At 37.1% G+C, this 15,065-nt stretch overlaps 1 pseudogene; it reads left to right on the top strand.

The window, feature by feature from the left end:
• Positions 1-13,775: 13,775 nt before the first annotated feature.
• On the top strand, positions 13,776-14,799 carry LOC137995829 (uncharacterized; annotated as a pseudogene).
• Positions 14,800-15,065: the final 266 nt, after the last annotated feature.

Genomic DNA, 15,065 nt, shown 5'->3' with positions numbered 1-15,065 from the left:
AACCACCAACCTCATTCCCAGGGTTGCTCCGGGGAGAATGGAGAGAGAACCGTAACAAAGGCGAGTCCGAATGATTGAGTGATGTCGAATGATTTATAAAGACCAATAATTTTCCCTCAGATCGAGGGAAAAGGCAAAAATTATCAAAAGAATTTAAAACCACCACAAGGTGACCGAAAGCACTGATCAAGTCGCCGTCTTGGACAGTTTTTGAAATCCTCGCGCTCCCAAGTAACCCAAGAACCGTGATCCTTTGCGGCCCCACAACAAGAATATTGAAGCGATGAACGCAAAGCGAATGTTATATATATCGACCAACATGCGTATCATCATGGGCGAAGTATTTTTACCATTTGAAGCGGGATTTGTTTGTTTGTTCTGTTTACATTCCTCTGCGAAATTCTCCTAGAGAAACAACACTAGACAATGATCATGTCGAGTCATTGCAAGAAAGTATTTATAAATTTTCTAGACTAGGCGAAGTGTGTGTTGTTATTGTGGAGACTTTAACGCAAGAATGGGTTGTTTAAATGACTTTGTACATGATACGCCTTGTAATAATGTTACGAACCATAATTTTCTGATTGAACCGAGAAATTCGCGAGATGTGACAGTGAATTCTTATGGAGGGTCATTGGCTGAGTTGTGTTGTGGTAATGACTTGGTAATTCTTAACATGCAGTAGAACAATAGGAGATTTTCTTGGTCAATTTACATGTAATACCTATAATGGTGCTAGTGTGGTAGATTATGCAGTTGCCTCTTGTAATAATCTCCCGCTGATAAAGTATTTTTCCACATCAGTCATGACGGGGTTCTCTGATTATTGTTTCGTATTTTTGCCTTGAAAGTTGAACCTTGTAACAGTACAGAGAATTTAGTAGAATTATTGCCGCTTCCGATATCATTTATGTGGAGTGATGAGTTGAAGAATGAGCTTCGTAAGCAACTTAATAGTACTGATGTATTAAATGAAATGGACAAGCTATTTGATTCATCGAGTGAAACTGAAAGAGAATCCTTGGTTAGTAATTTTACTAACGTTATAGTCAATTCGTCAAAAAAAGTTGTCTGTGTAAGAAATGGACAAGTTTCAAGAAAAAAGCAAAGGAATACAGTCCAAAACCTGAAATGGTTCGATAGCAATTGTCATTCTTTCAAAAAGGAGTTGTGAAACTTATGCTACTTATTGTTCACTACAGAAAAGGACTATAAGCGACTTGTAAAACGACTGAAAAGAAATTTTCAAAACGGCATGTCAGAGAAAATTCCATTCATGGAAGACAATAATCCAAAAGAGTTTTGGAAACTTGTAAATTCTATAAAGGCACACCAATCTGAAAGTGTGTCTAATGAGGTAACGAGAATTTCAAAGCGGAACCATTAAAAAAAAATCCAGCCAATTGTCGCACAGTATGGTGACTGTATAATTGGATTGAATTTCTCAGCAAGTAGATGGGGTGCAATTGGAAGCCATTGCATTGTAGCCCATGCTAACCAGGGTCTTATTCAAAATCAAATCAAATACCTGTTATAACCAAGGCTATACAATAGCTCGACACTAGAAAGCGTACAAGTTAAGGCTATGAGGAGCGTCTTGTTCATTATATAGTACTATATAATCACCTGTTTTCCCTTAGTTGGCTCTTCTTTCTACTCACTTTCTTCTTCTGCCTCAGACTCCTCAGGCATTCCACATTGACCATATCTCACTTTAGGGTTTTCAATAATTCCAAGGCCTCCTTAAAAAACCTTCTTCTTGATGGCTTACCAAATTTCACCTTGTATTTCTCATATTGAAACAGGTCTTTGGCTGGCATTACAGCCCTGCAATAATAGGACATGGGTACTGACATCGATACTAAATTATTAGATTAGAAGTGTGTTCTGTGAGAGTGGGCAGTAAAATTCAGCCTGTGGAAAGCAGCTGGCTTAAGTGTAACATGCTAGCAGGCTTTGTTGGTGACAGGCTTCTAATGCTGTAAATGTTTTGAACCCAGGATGTGATATGTTGGTGACTAATGTTTGGACTCCATTTGCGGGATGAATTTGCTGGTTGTTTTAATAACTTTTAGACTAAGATAACCCACATTTTGTACACATGCTTAGTATACTGCTTAGTATTTATTCCTCTAGTCATGTTCCCCATTAGCGGGTAATGCCAAACATTTGACATAAAGTTTATCAATCAGTCAATCAAACCCAGAAGAGTTTGATGTTAACATGAGAGAGTACAGTGGTATACTACACAATACCCAGCAACTTGTTAATAATTTATTCTGTGCATTCCCAGTTCTTCAAAAACTGTGCACAGTAATTTGAATAACAATAGTGGTACAATGTTGTGGGATATGTATTGCCTCAATACAGCATGTAGCTTATTCTTTGTTTGCACATGACATCATAGCCGCCATCTTGGTTGAATATTTAAGGGCTTACAGTAAACCACAAAACGAAACGAAACGGATGTAAAATGTGAAACGACAGACTACAAAATGCCACATACCAATAATAACAGCTCAAACGTGTTATGGCGCCATACACAGGAAGCCCAACAAGAGTAAACCCGCAAAAACGGATAGAGTAGAAAATAGAGTAGGGGAACTAAAAGAGAGGAGGAAGACACACACAGAAAGATATAGAAAGGATACAAATGCAGGGTATCCGGCATAACTACAGAATACCCCGCAATGTTGTACCACTATTTGTCACTATTTTGTACCAAACTTATTTCCTGGACTTTCAGTGTCTGCAATGTACTCTGTCGCACACCACTGTATGTTAAGTTAAAGCAAACTCAAAATGCATCCTTACGTTTCATGTGTTCCATAAAAGAGCTCTTGGCAGGAATCTTTTCATTTGGAGCAGGAAGGTCAACCTGAAAAATAATGTGTCTTTCCTTTAAGTTTATGTCGAAAACTAGTGTTTTCAAAGTATTATCGATCAGTACAAAGTCATATTATAGTTTGTTATACTACGCACGCTCTGATTGGTTAGCTACAGTGTTTATATTAGAGGACAGAGACACGCTCAGCCGAAGGGGGGAAATCGACTGACCCTATTCCGGGATAAGAATACGTGGAGTGATGATCAAAACGGTATGTTTGGCGCGTTTCGAAATTTAATTTAAAGTGCACCTAATGAATGAATAATGATTTCTAGATATCAGTATACAATATCAAAATTTCACATCAGGATGAAGGTGCACTTTAAAATAAATTCTACCAAATCACAGTGACGTACTAAAACGAACAAAAAAGTGTAAAGTAAGATAAATATTTAAGCAATAAAAACCAGTTTTCCTTGTTCGATACTCTGATCCAGACACTCCCGATGTCGAGAGAGTAGGCAAACCACGACACGAAGCGGAGTGGTGCACAGCTTCTTAAGTGTTCTCTCAACATCGCAAGTGTTTTGATCAGACTATCAAACAGAGGAAAACTGTTTTTTTAATACTATTATAAAATAACAGCAGCAGAAATTAGCAAAAATCAATGAAAAGTACGCTTTAACTTTGAAAAATCTGCGCAAGCATGTTTGATACTCTTATCAAATATGGCTTTCTGACCAATTAGAGTGGGTGTTCTATCTAAGTTATTTTATAAAACAGAATAATAAAAACAAAATAAATTTGAAGCTTATTAGAAAAGGATCCTTATGCACAGAATAAAACTACACATTACGAAAATTTGATTCGCAAGTCAGCCTAAAACCAACAGAAACTGTAAGGTAAGATAAAAGTAAACACCCATTAACGTGTTCATTGACAATCCAAATGTATCACAAAAATGAGACTGAAACGTAAAGAAACACGAAAAATTATTTACGCTTCAAGGTGCTTGCAAATGGTAGTAATGGCATAAAAAATGAATTTACTTACTGTTTTGTTGCAATGTGGTATTTAAAGCTGCCTTTATTTGAATATACGTTGCCATAGCAAATAAGAGATGGCCTACAACAACATACTGTTATATACAACGTAAGCTCTACGACTTCTAAGAATAAAATATATTCCTATTCTTGGCTTTCACTCAATCCCTGGAGAATTAAAAGACAATAGCGGCCATTTTGGTGTACAGCTTGTAATAAGAGAAACTGATGATAAATCTTTTCTTAACTGTACACCAATATGGCTGCCATGATGTCACGTGAAAGCCAGCAATAGATAAATAATCAGCTTTTGCTGGCTTGCACGAATTCAACAGTTTTTCAATCTTATCATATAATGAATAAACTTTTTCCCGTTGGCAACAAGATTCCAAACTCCGTTTATATGATATTTAGTTCAAGCTCCTAGAATTAAAATACATAGCTTACATGCTTGAATCAATAAAGTTCCTCCATGATGGGATTCTTTTCTCTATGTAGAAACCTCTTCTCTTTCTATTGGATGGTTTGATCAGCTTGTGTAAAGTTTGGATCCAAGAATCACCTTGAACAACAAAGACATGACTCATTATACTTCTTTCTTTCAGTGGTACGCAGCATGAATTTAAAGGTATTAAATTGTTGTCAAGTTGTCAGGTACAGACCATTTGATGTTTGATGGGGTGGGGATTTGTTACCACCATGCTCATAACTACGCGTTTACTCAAGTTCAAAATTAGCATGGTCATTTGGTGAACGCCGACAGTACATATAACGTGTAGTGAACATTTCTAGGTATGCAAAGATTGCAAGTAATTGATTGAATTTAGGTTAAAGGCCCACCGCCAACCTTTGCGGGCAGCTTATGTATTTGTTTTGAATGTGATTATCATTGAAGAACAAACTGAACATTCTCTCTAAATCAAAATATGACGAACCTCGTTTTCAATTCGAAGGATGGAAACGGATTTTGACCAGCAATGTGATGGTTTAGAAAGATGGTCGATTTTCAACATTTAAAAAAATTGACCCTCACAACTGCAAAGGATGGTGGTTGGTGATGGGCATCCAAAGGCTTTTGTTAGAAAAATAAATAAAATTTATCAAGCCGATCGACCATGTGCGAAATTAAACAAGGAATTCTAATTCAGATAATAAGTTTTCCTTGAACTGCATAGCATTTAATAATTTTCAAATGTTACAAATGTAAAAAAAAAACACGAGAAGAAAACATACTTGTTTCTTTGTCTTTTTTCTTTTTCCTGTGATAGCAATGAAAATTAATTAATGGCATGTATACCACAGACACAAATTGATACTACCGAATTCAGTTTAGTGAGTGGGGAAGTATTTCTATCAATGACTGGTGAAACAATATATGTATATGTACATCATTTAATGGTGTTGTTTAATTCGTCAGCGAAGTATTTATGGTTATTAAATAACATTTATAAATATATTGCTCATTGATTTACTATTCGCCACCCATTAGGACAAATATTCTCTGCTTGAGAAGTCATGTTATAAGTTCAGTTATGATTCGAGAGTTTGTAAGGAAAGCTTTCTCAATGTGTTGTCGTGAGGGCTTGAAGTCATTCTAGTTTTGAACTAACCACCAACCTCATTCCCAGGGTTGCTCCGGGGAGAATGGAGAGAGAACCGTAACAAAGGCGAGTCCGAATGATTGAGTGATGTCGAATGATTTATAAAGACCAATAATTTTCCCTCAGATCGAGGGAAAAGGCAAAAATTATCAAAGGAATTTAAAACCACCACAAGGTGACCGAAAGCACTGATCAAGTCGCCGTCTTGGACAGTTTTTGAAATCCTCGCGCTCCCAAGTAACCCAAGAACCGTGATCCTTTGCGGCCCCACAACAAGAATATTGAAGCGATGAACGCAAAGCGAATGTTATATATATCGACCAACATGCGTATCATCATGGGCGAAGTATTTTTACCATTTGAAGCGGGATTTGTTTGTTTGTTCTGTTTACATTCCTCTGCGAAATTCTCCTAGAGAAACAACACTAGACAATGATCATGTCGAGTCATTGCAAGAAAGTATTTATAAATTTTCTAGACTAGGCGAAGTGTGTGTTGTTATTGTGGAGACTTTAACGCAAGAATGGGTTGTTTAAATGACTTTGTACATGATACGCCTTGTAATAATGTTACGAACCATAATTTTCTGATTGAACCGAGAAATTCGCGAGATGTGACAGTGAATTCTTATGGAGGGTCATTGGCTGAGTTGTGTTGTGGTAATGACTTGGTAATTCTTAACATGCAGTAGAACAATAGGAGATTTTCTTGGTCAATTTACATGTAATACCTATAATGGTGCTAGTGTGGTAGATTATGCAGTTGCCTCTTGTAATAATCTCCCGCTGATAAAGTATTTTTCCACATCAGTCATGACGGGGTTCTCTGATTATTGTTTCGTATTTTTGCCTTGAAAGTTGAACCTTGTAACAGTACAGAGAATTTAGTAGAATTATTGCCGCTTCCGATATCATTTATGTGGAGTGATGAGTTGAAGAATGAGCTTCGTAAGCAACTTAATAGTACTGATGTATTAAATTAAATGGACAAGCTATTTGATTCATCGAGTGAAACTGAAAGAGAATCCTTGGTTAGTAATTTTACTAACGTTATAGTCAATTCGTCAAAAAAAGTTGTCTGTGTAAGAAATGGACAAGTTTCAAGAAAAAAGCAAAGGAATACAGTCCAAAACCTGAAATGGTTCGATAGCAATTGTCATTCTTTCAAAAAGGAGTTGTGAAACTTATGCTACTTATTGTTCACTACAGAAAAGGACTATAAGCGACTTGTAAAACGACTGAAAAGAAATTTTCAAAACGGCATGTCAGAGAAAATTCCATTCATGGAAGACAATAATCCAAAAGAGTTTTGGAAACTTGTAAATTCTATAAAGGCACACCAATCTGAAAGTGTGTCTAATGAGGTAACGAGAATTTCAAAGCGGAACCATTAAAAAAAAATCCAGCCAATTGTCGCACAGTATGGTGACTGTATAATTGGATTGAATTTCTCAGCAAGTAGATGGAGTGCAATTGGAAGCCATTGCATTGTAGCCCATGCTAACCAGGGTCTTATTCAAAATCAAATCAAATACCTGTTATAACCAAGGCTATACAATAGCTCGACACTAGAAAGCGTACAAGTTAAGGCTATGAGGAGCCTCTTGTTCATTATATAGTACTATATAATCACCTGTTTTCCCTTAGTTGGCTCTTCTTTCTACTCACTTTCTTCTTCTGCCTCAGACTCCTCAGGCATTCCACATTGACCATATCTCACTTTAGGGTTTTCAATAATTCCAAGGCCTCCTTAAAAAACCTTCTTCTTGATGGCTTACCAAATTTCACCTTGTATTTCTCATATTGAAACAGATCTTTGGCTGGCATTACAGCCCTGCAATAATAGGACATGGGTACTGACATCGATACTAAATTATTAGATTAGAAGTGTGTTCTGTGAGAGTGGGCAGTAAAATTCAGCCTGTGGAAAGCAGCTGGCTTAAGTGTAACATGCTAGCAGGCTTTGTTGGTGACAGGCTTCTAATGCTGTAAATGTTTTGAACCCAGGATGTGATATGTTGGTGACTAATGTTTGGACTCCATTTGCGGGATGAATTTGCTGGTTGTTTTAATAACTTTTAGACTAAGATAACCCACATTTTGTACACATGCTTAGTATACTGCTTAGTATTTATTCCTCTAGTCATGTTCCCCATTAGCGGGTAATGCCAAACATTTGACATAAAGTTTATCAATCAGTCAATCAAACCCAGAAGAGTTTGATGTTAACATGAGAGAGTACAGTGGTATACTACACAATACCCAGCAACTTGTTAATAATTTATTCTGTGCATTCCCAGTTCTTCAAAAACTGTGCACAGTAATTTGAATAACAATAGTGGTACAATGTTGTGGGATATGTATTGCCTCAATACAGCATGTAGCTTATTCTTTGTTTGCACATGACATCATAGCCGCCATCTTGGTTGAATATTTAAGGGCTTACAGTAAACCACAAAACGAAACGAAACGGATGTAAAATGTGAAACGACAGACTACAAAATGCCACATACCAATAATAACAGCTCAAACGTGTTATGGCGCCATACACAGGAAGCCCAACAAGAGTAAACCCGCAAAAACGGATAGAGTAGAAAATAGAGTAGGGGAACTAAAAGAGAGGAGGAAGACACACACAGAAAGATATAGAAAGGATACAAATGCAGGGTATCCGGCATAACTACAGAATACCCCGCAATGTTGTACCACTATTTGTCACTATTTTGTACCAAACTTATTTCCTGGACTTTCAGTGTCTGCAATGTACTCTGTCGCACACCACTGTATGTTAAGTTAAAGCAAACTCAAAATGCATCCTTACGTTTCATGTGTTCCATAAAAGAGCTCTTGGCAGGAATCTTTTCATTTGGAGCAGGAAGGTCAACCTGAAAAATAATGTGTCTTTCCTTTAAGTTTATGTCGAAAACTAGTGTTTTCAAAGTATTATCGATCAGTACAAAGTCATATTATAGTTTGTTATACTACGCACGCTCTGATTGGTTAGCTACAGTGTTTATATTAGAGGACAGAGACACGCTCAGCCGAAGGGGGGAAATCGACTGACCCTATTCCGGGATAAGAATACGTGGAGTGATGATCAAAACGGTATGTTTGGCGCGTTTCGAAATTTAATTTAAAGTGCACCTAATGAATGAATAATGATTTCTAGATATCAGTATACAATATCAAAATTTCACATCAGGATGAAGGTGCACTTTAAAATAAATTCTACCAAATCACAGTGACGTACTAAAACGAACAAAAAAGTGTAAAGTAAGATAAATATTTAAGCAATAAAAACCAGTTTTCCTTGTTCGATACTCTGATCCAGACACTCCCGATGTCGAGAGAGTAGGCAAACCACGACACGAAGCGGAGTGGTGCACAGCTTCTTAAGTGTTCTCTCAACATCGCAAGTGTTTTGATCAGACTATCAAACAGAGGAAAACTGTTTTTTTAATACTATTATAAAATAACAGCAGCAGAAATTAGCAAAAATCAATGAAAAGTACGCTTTAACTTTGAAAAATCTGCGCAAGCATGTTTGATACTCTTATCAAATATGGCTTTCTGACCAATTAGAGTGGGTGTTCTATCTAAGTTATTTTATAAAACAGAATAATAAAAACAAAATAAATTTGAAGCTTATTAGAAAAGGATCCTTATGCACAGAATAAAACTACACATTACGAAAATTTGATTCGCAAGTCAGCCTAAAACCAACAGAAACTGTAAGGTAAGATAAAAGTAAACACCCATTAACGTGTTCATTGACAATCCAAATGTATCACAAAAATGAGACTGAAACGTAAAGAAACACAAAAAATTATTTACGCTTCAAGGTGCTTGCAAATGGTAGTAATGGCATAAAAAATGAATTTACTTACGTGTTTTGTTGCAATGTGGTATTTAAAGCTGCCTTTATTTGAATATACGTTGCCATAGCAAGTAAGAGATGGCCTACAACAACATACTGTTATATACAACGTAAGCTCTACGACTTCTAAGAATAAAATATATTCCTATTCTTGGCTTTCACTCAATCCCTGGAGAATTAAAAGACAATAGTGGCCATTTTGGTGTACAGCTTGTAATAAGAGAAACTGATGATAAATCTTTTCTTAACTGTACACCAATATGGCCGCCATGATGTCACGTGAAAGCCAGCAATAGATAAATAATCAGCTTTTGCTGGCTTGCACGAATTCAACAGTTTTTCAATCTTATCATATAATGAATAAACTTTTTCAATTTTTACGAGTTGTTTCACGTTGGCAACAAGATTCCAAACTCCATTTATATGATATTTAGTTCAAGCTCCTAGAATTAAAATACATAGCTTACATGCTTGAATCAATAAAGTTCCTCCATGATGGGATTGTTTTTTCTATGTAGAAACCTCTTCTCTTTCTATTGGATGGTTTGATCAGCATGTGTTAAGTTTGGATCCAAGAATCACCTTGAACAACAAAGACATGACTCATTATACTTCTTTCTTTCAGTGGTACGCGGCATGAATTTAAAGGTATTAAATTGTTGTCAAGTTGTCAGGTACAGACCATTTGATGTTTGATGGGGTGGGGATTTGTTACCACCATGCTCATAACTACGCGTTCACTCAAGTTCAAAATTAGCATGGTCATTTGGTGAACGCCGACAGTACATATAACGTGTAGTGAAAATTTCTAGGTATGCAAAGATTGCAAGCAATTGATTGAATTTAGGTTAAAGGCCCACCGCCAACCTTTGCGGGCAGCTTATGTATTTGTTTTGAATGTGATTATTGTTGAAGAACAAACTGAACATTCTCTCTAAATCAAAATATGACGAACCTCGTTTTCAATTCGAAGGATGGAAACGGATTTTGACCAGCAATGTGATGGTTTAGAAAGATGGTCGATTTTCAACATTTAAAAAAATTGACCCTCACAACTGCAAAGGATGGTGGTTGGTGATGGGCATCGAAAGGCTTTTGTTAGAAAAATAAATAAAATTTATCAAGCCGATCGACCATGTGCGAAATTAAACAAGGAATTCTAATTCAGATAATAAGTTTTCCTTGAACTGCATAGCATTTAATAATTTTCAAATGTTACAAATGTAAAAAAAAACACGAGAAGAAAACATACTTGTTTCTTTGTCTTTTTTCTTTTTCCTGTGATAGCAATGAAAATTAATTAATGGCATGTATACCACAGACACAAATTGATACTACCGAATTCAGTTTAGTGAGTGGGGAAGTATTTCTATCAATGACTGGTGAAACAATATATGTATATGTACATCATTTAATGGTGTTGTTTAATTCGTCAGCGAAGTATTTATGGTTATTAAATAACATTTATAAATATATTGCTTATTGATTTACTATTTGCCACCCATTGGGACAAATATTCTCTGTTTGAGAAGTCATATTATAAGTTCAGGTATGATTCGAGAGTTTGTAAGGATAGCTTTCTCAATGTGTTGTCGTGAGGGCTTGAAGTCATTCTAGTTTTGAACTAACCACCAACCTCATTCCCAGGGTTGCTCCGGGGAGAATGGAGAGAGAACCGTAACAAAGGCGAGTCCAAATGATTGCCGATTGAATGATTGAGTGATGTCGAATGATTTATAAAGACCAATAATTTTCCTTCTGATCGAGGAAAAAGGCAAAAATTATCAAAAGAATTTAAAACCACCACAAGGTGACTGAAAGCACTGATCAACTCGCCGTTTGCTGTGAGCATTTTTGTGATCTGCGTGTGTTACTCGGCGTCTTGGACAGTTTTTGAAATCCTCGCACTCCTCGCGATCGTTCGGGTGAGTGTATTCCTGAGAAGGACTGTTTGAGATGACATCGACTGACGTTTTGACAACCTGAGCGGAAGTCATCTTCAGAGTCAAGTGATTTGTGTAACGTCAGTAGATACTATAAGAACTCCGGTCGTAGATGTCATTGGTCAACTTATTCGTGATGTTATTGGTCGACTGTCAGTTGAGCCTAGATGTACTTGTTAACGACAAACAAACTTACGAAGTATAGTATCTACTGACGTTACACAAATCACTTGACTCTGAAGATGACTTCCGCTCAGGTTGTCGAAACGTCAGTCAATGTCATCTCAAACAGTCCTTCTCAGGACTACACTCACCCAGACGATCGTACTTTACTTAATGATATGACTCCTGGGTTCAAACCATTTACAATTTTAAATGACTTTGTACATGATATGCCTTGTAATAGTGTTACGAACCATAATTTTCTGATTGAACCGAGAAATTCGCGAGATCTGACAGTGAATTGTTATGGAGGGTCGTTGGCTGAGTTGTGTTGTGGTAATGACTTGGTAATTCTTAACATGCAGTAGGACAATAGGAGATTTTCTTGGTCAATTTACATGTAATACCTATAATGGTGCTAGTGTGGTAGATTATGCAGTTGCCTCTTGTAATAATCTCCCGCTGATAAAGTATTTTTCCACATCAGTCATGACGGGGTTCTCTGATTATTGTTTCGTATTTTTGCCTTGAAAGTTGAACCTTGTAACAGTACAGAGAATTTAGTAGAACTATTGCCGCTTCCGATATCATTTATGTGGAGTGATGAGTTGAAGAATGAGCTTTGTAAGCAACTTAATAGTACTGATGTATTAAATGAAATGGACAAGCTATTTGATTCATCGAGTGAAACTGAAATAGAATCCTTGGTTAGTAATTTTACTAACGTTATAGTCAATTCGTCAAAAAAAGTTGTCTGTGTAAGAAATGGACAAGTTTCAAGAAAAAAGCAAAGGAATACAGTCCAAAAGCAAAAATGGTTCGATAGGAATTGTCATTCTTTCAAAAAGGAGTTGTGAAACTTATGCTACTTATTGTTCACTACAAAAAAGTACTATAAGCGACTTGTAAAACGACTGAAAAGAAATTTTCAAAACGGCATGTTAGAGAAAATTCCATTCATGGAAGACAATAATCCAAAAGAGTTTTGGAAACTTGTAAATTCTATAAAGGCACACCAATCTGAAAGTGTGTCTAATGAGGTAACGAGAATTTCAAAGCGGAACCATTAAAAAAAAATCCAGCCAATTGTCGCACAGTATGGTGACTGTATAATTGGATTGAATTTCTCAGCAAGTAGATGGAGTGCAATTGGAAGCCATTGCATTGTAGCCCATCCTAACCAGGGTCTTATTCAAAATCAAATCAAATACCTGTTATAACCAAGGCTATACAATAGCTCGACACTAGAAAGCGTACAAGTTAAGGCTATGAGGAGCCTCTTGTTCATTATATAGTACTATATAATCACCTGTTTTCCCTTAGTTGGCTCTTCTTTCTACTCACTTTCTTCTTCTGCCTCAGACTCCTCAGGCATTCCACATTGACCATATCTCACTTTAGGGTTTTCAATAATTCCAAGGCCTCCTTAAAAAACCTTCTTCTTGATGGCTTACCAAATTTCACCTTGTATTTCTCATATTGAAACAGGTCTTTGGCTGGCATTACAGCCGTGCAATAATAGGACATGGGTACTGACATCGATACTAAATTATTAGATTAGAAGTGTGTTCTGTGAGAGTGGGCAGTAAAATTCAGCCTGTGGAAAGCAGCTGGCTTAAGTGTAACATGCTAGCAGGCTTTGTTGGTGACAGGCTTCTAATGCTGTAAATGTTTTGAACCCAGGATGTGATATGTTGGTGACTGATGTTTCGACTCCATTTGCAGGATGAATTTGCTGGTTGTTTTAATAACTTTTAGACTAAGATAACCCACATTTTGTACACATGCTTAGTATACTGCTTAGTATTTATTCCTCTAGTCATGTTCCCCATTAGCGGGTAATGCCAAACATTTGACATAAAGTTTATCAATCAGTCAATCAATAAATCGAGAAGAGTTTGATGTTAACATGAGAGAGTACAGTGGTATACTACACAATACCCAGCAACTTGTTAATAATTTATTCTGTGCATTTCCAGTTTGTCAAAAACTATGCACAGTAATTTGAATAACAATAGTGGTACAATGTTGTGGGGTATGTATTGCTCCAATACAGGATGTAGCTTATTCTTGACTACGAGATTCATGCGATTGTGAAATTCGCAGCAGGGTATGGGTTCTAATTTCCAGTGAGTTGTGTTAATGGGATTAAAAAATCTATCATCATGTGTACTTTGCGGTAATTTAGTTGTCATGCATCTCACCACCAGCGTTAGAGAAGGAGTCCAGACAATTTTGACATTGTTCATGCGGTGCAAATGGGTCAGCGAAAATAACATTCGACGTCGCACGAAATTCAAAGAAGGTTGAGCGTCGGGAGAGAATGGCGGCATGTGAGCCAGGTCCGTATTCTCTTCGTCTCAAACGAGTGTTCGGACCTTCGCTCGCTAATACTACATGCTGGTATGCTGTTTCGAGTGAATGGTCATACAGACCGAATCATAATACGATATCAAGCACAGTGCCCCCGTTTATCGGTGATATTGTCGAAGTATCTATCCACGACCTAGTCGATAACAATGGCGCGAAGGTCCATCCATCATGGTTTGGCTCGGGAAGGAAGAAAGATACGGTGGTCGTTTCCACTCTTTTTGGCATTCTTGCTAAAGCAGTACGAGGAAAAAAGCCACAAGACGATAAAGTAATGGGTTCATTGGAATTCAAAATTATCAAAGCTTTGATCAATTCCACTCCAATCGATGAAATGGCGGGAAGAAGTGAGATTCTCGCCATCTTCCCCGAAACGCCACCAACTTCACCAGAGGATAATATACCTTCCAAAGTGATAAAGCCCTGCAACATAGAATCAACTCTGACTATTAAGCAACCGTTCGAAGCCTTAAAAGAGTTTGAAATGTGCCACATGGGTCCTCGGCTGAAAAAGAAGAGAGCAGGGTTAGTTGCAAACGAATGTTTAGCCGTGTTACAGCAAGAACTGACTTCTTTTGCGCCTGACCTTGGGAAGGTCTTCGGTTATGGGTTGCTACACTGCGCCAAGGATAACCAAAATTTTGTACGTGAGGTGATATCGACTGCTTTGGAAACAGTCGCCGAGAAACAGGAATTAAAAAGGCATTTGCCACGATTTTGTGCGAAGATCTAAATACGAGGTATTTGGAATCGCTACGAGTTCCTCACTGGCTCCAGCTGTACGTGAAGTTGACCACAAAACTTCCCAATAGATCGTGGCAAACACTTCTGAATTTTCTCAACATTGGTCGTAGCGGGGTAAGTTTTATTTTTACAAGCTTTTTTTATTTGTTGACAATCGGAAATCTTTTGTCTGTTTGCTCGGGGGAGAGGGAGGGAAGTGGGGTGTGAAGAAATATAAAAGGGTAGGAATTTGATTCATTCATTTGTCCAGATCCCAGAACTTTTTTATTCTTTAAGGATGAGGGGGTTCTATTAAGCCAGGGTATGCAGCACAGTTCACACTTGCGACATGACAGAAGATATTTTGCTGCAAATCGAAATGAAATAACTCAAAGCACTGTTAATGCCTACAGTGTTTACTGCACAGTGAATCATTTACTTTAGGCAGAATTTTTCCTTTATGCCAATATGGCATTGGCTTAAAGTTGTGCCTTAATTATTTTCAGTAATATTTTTGGCA

The sequence above is a fragment of the Montipora foliosa genome, chromosome 3 (genome assembly GCF_036669935.1).
Source record: "Montipora foliosa isolate CH-2021 chromosome 3, ASM3666993v2, whole genome shotgun sequence".
In the NCBI taxonomy this organism is placed as follows: Eukaryota; Metazoa; Cnidaria; class Anthozoa; order Scleractinia; family Acroporidae; genus Montipora; species Montipora foliosa.
The sequence above is the reverse complement of the archived record's forward strand: the minus strand, read 5'-3'. Positions and strand labels throughout refer to the sequence as shown.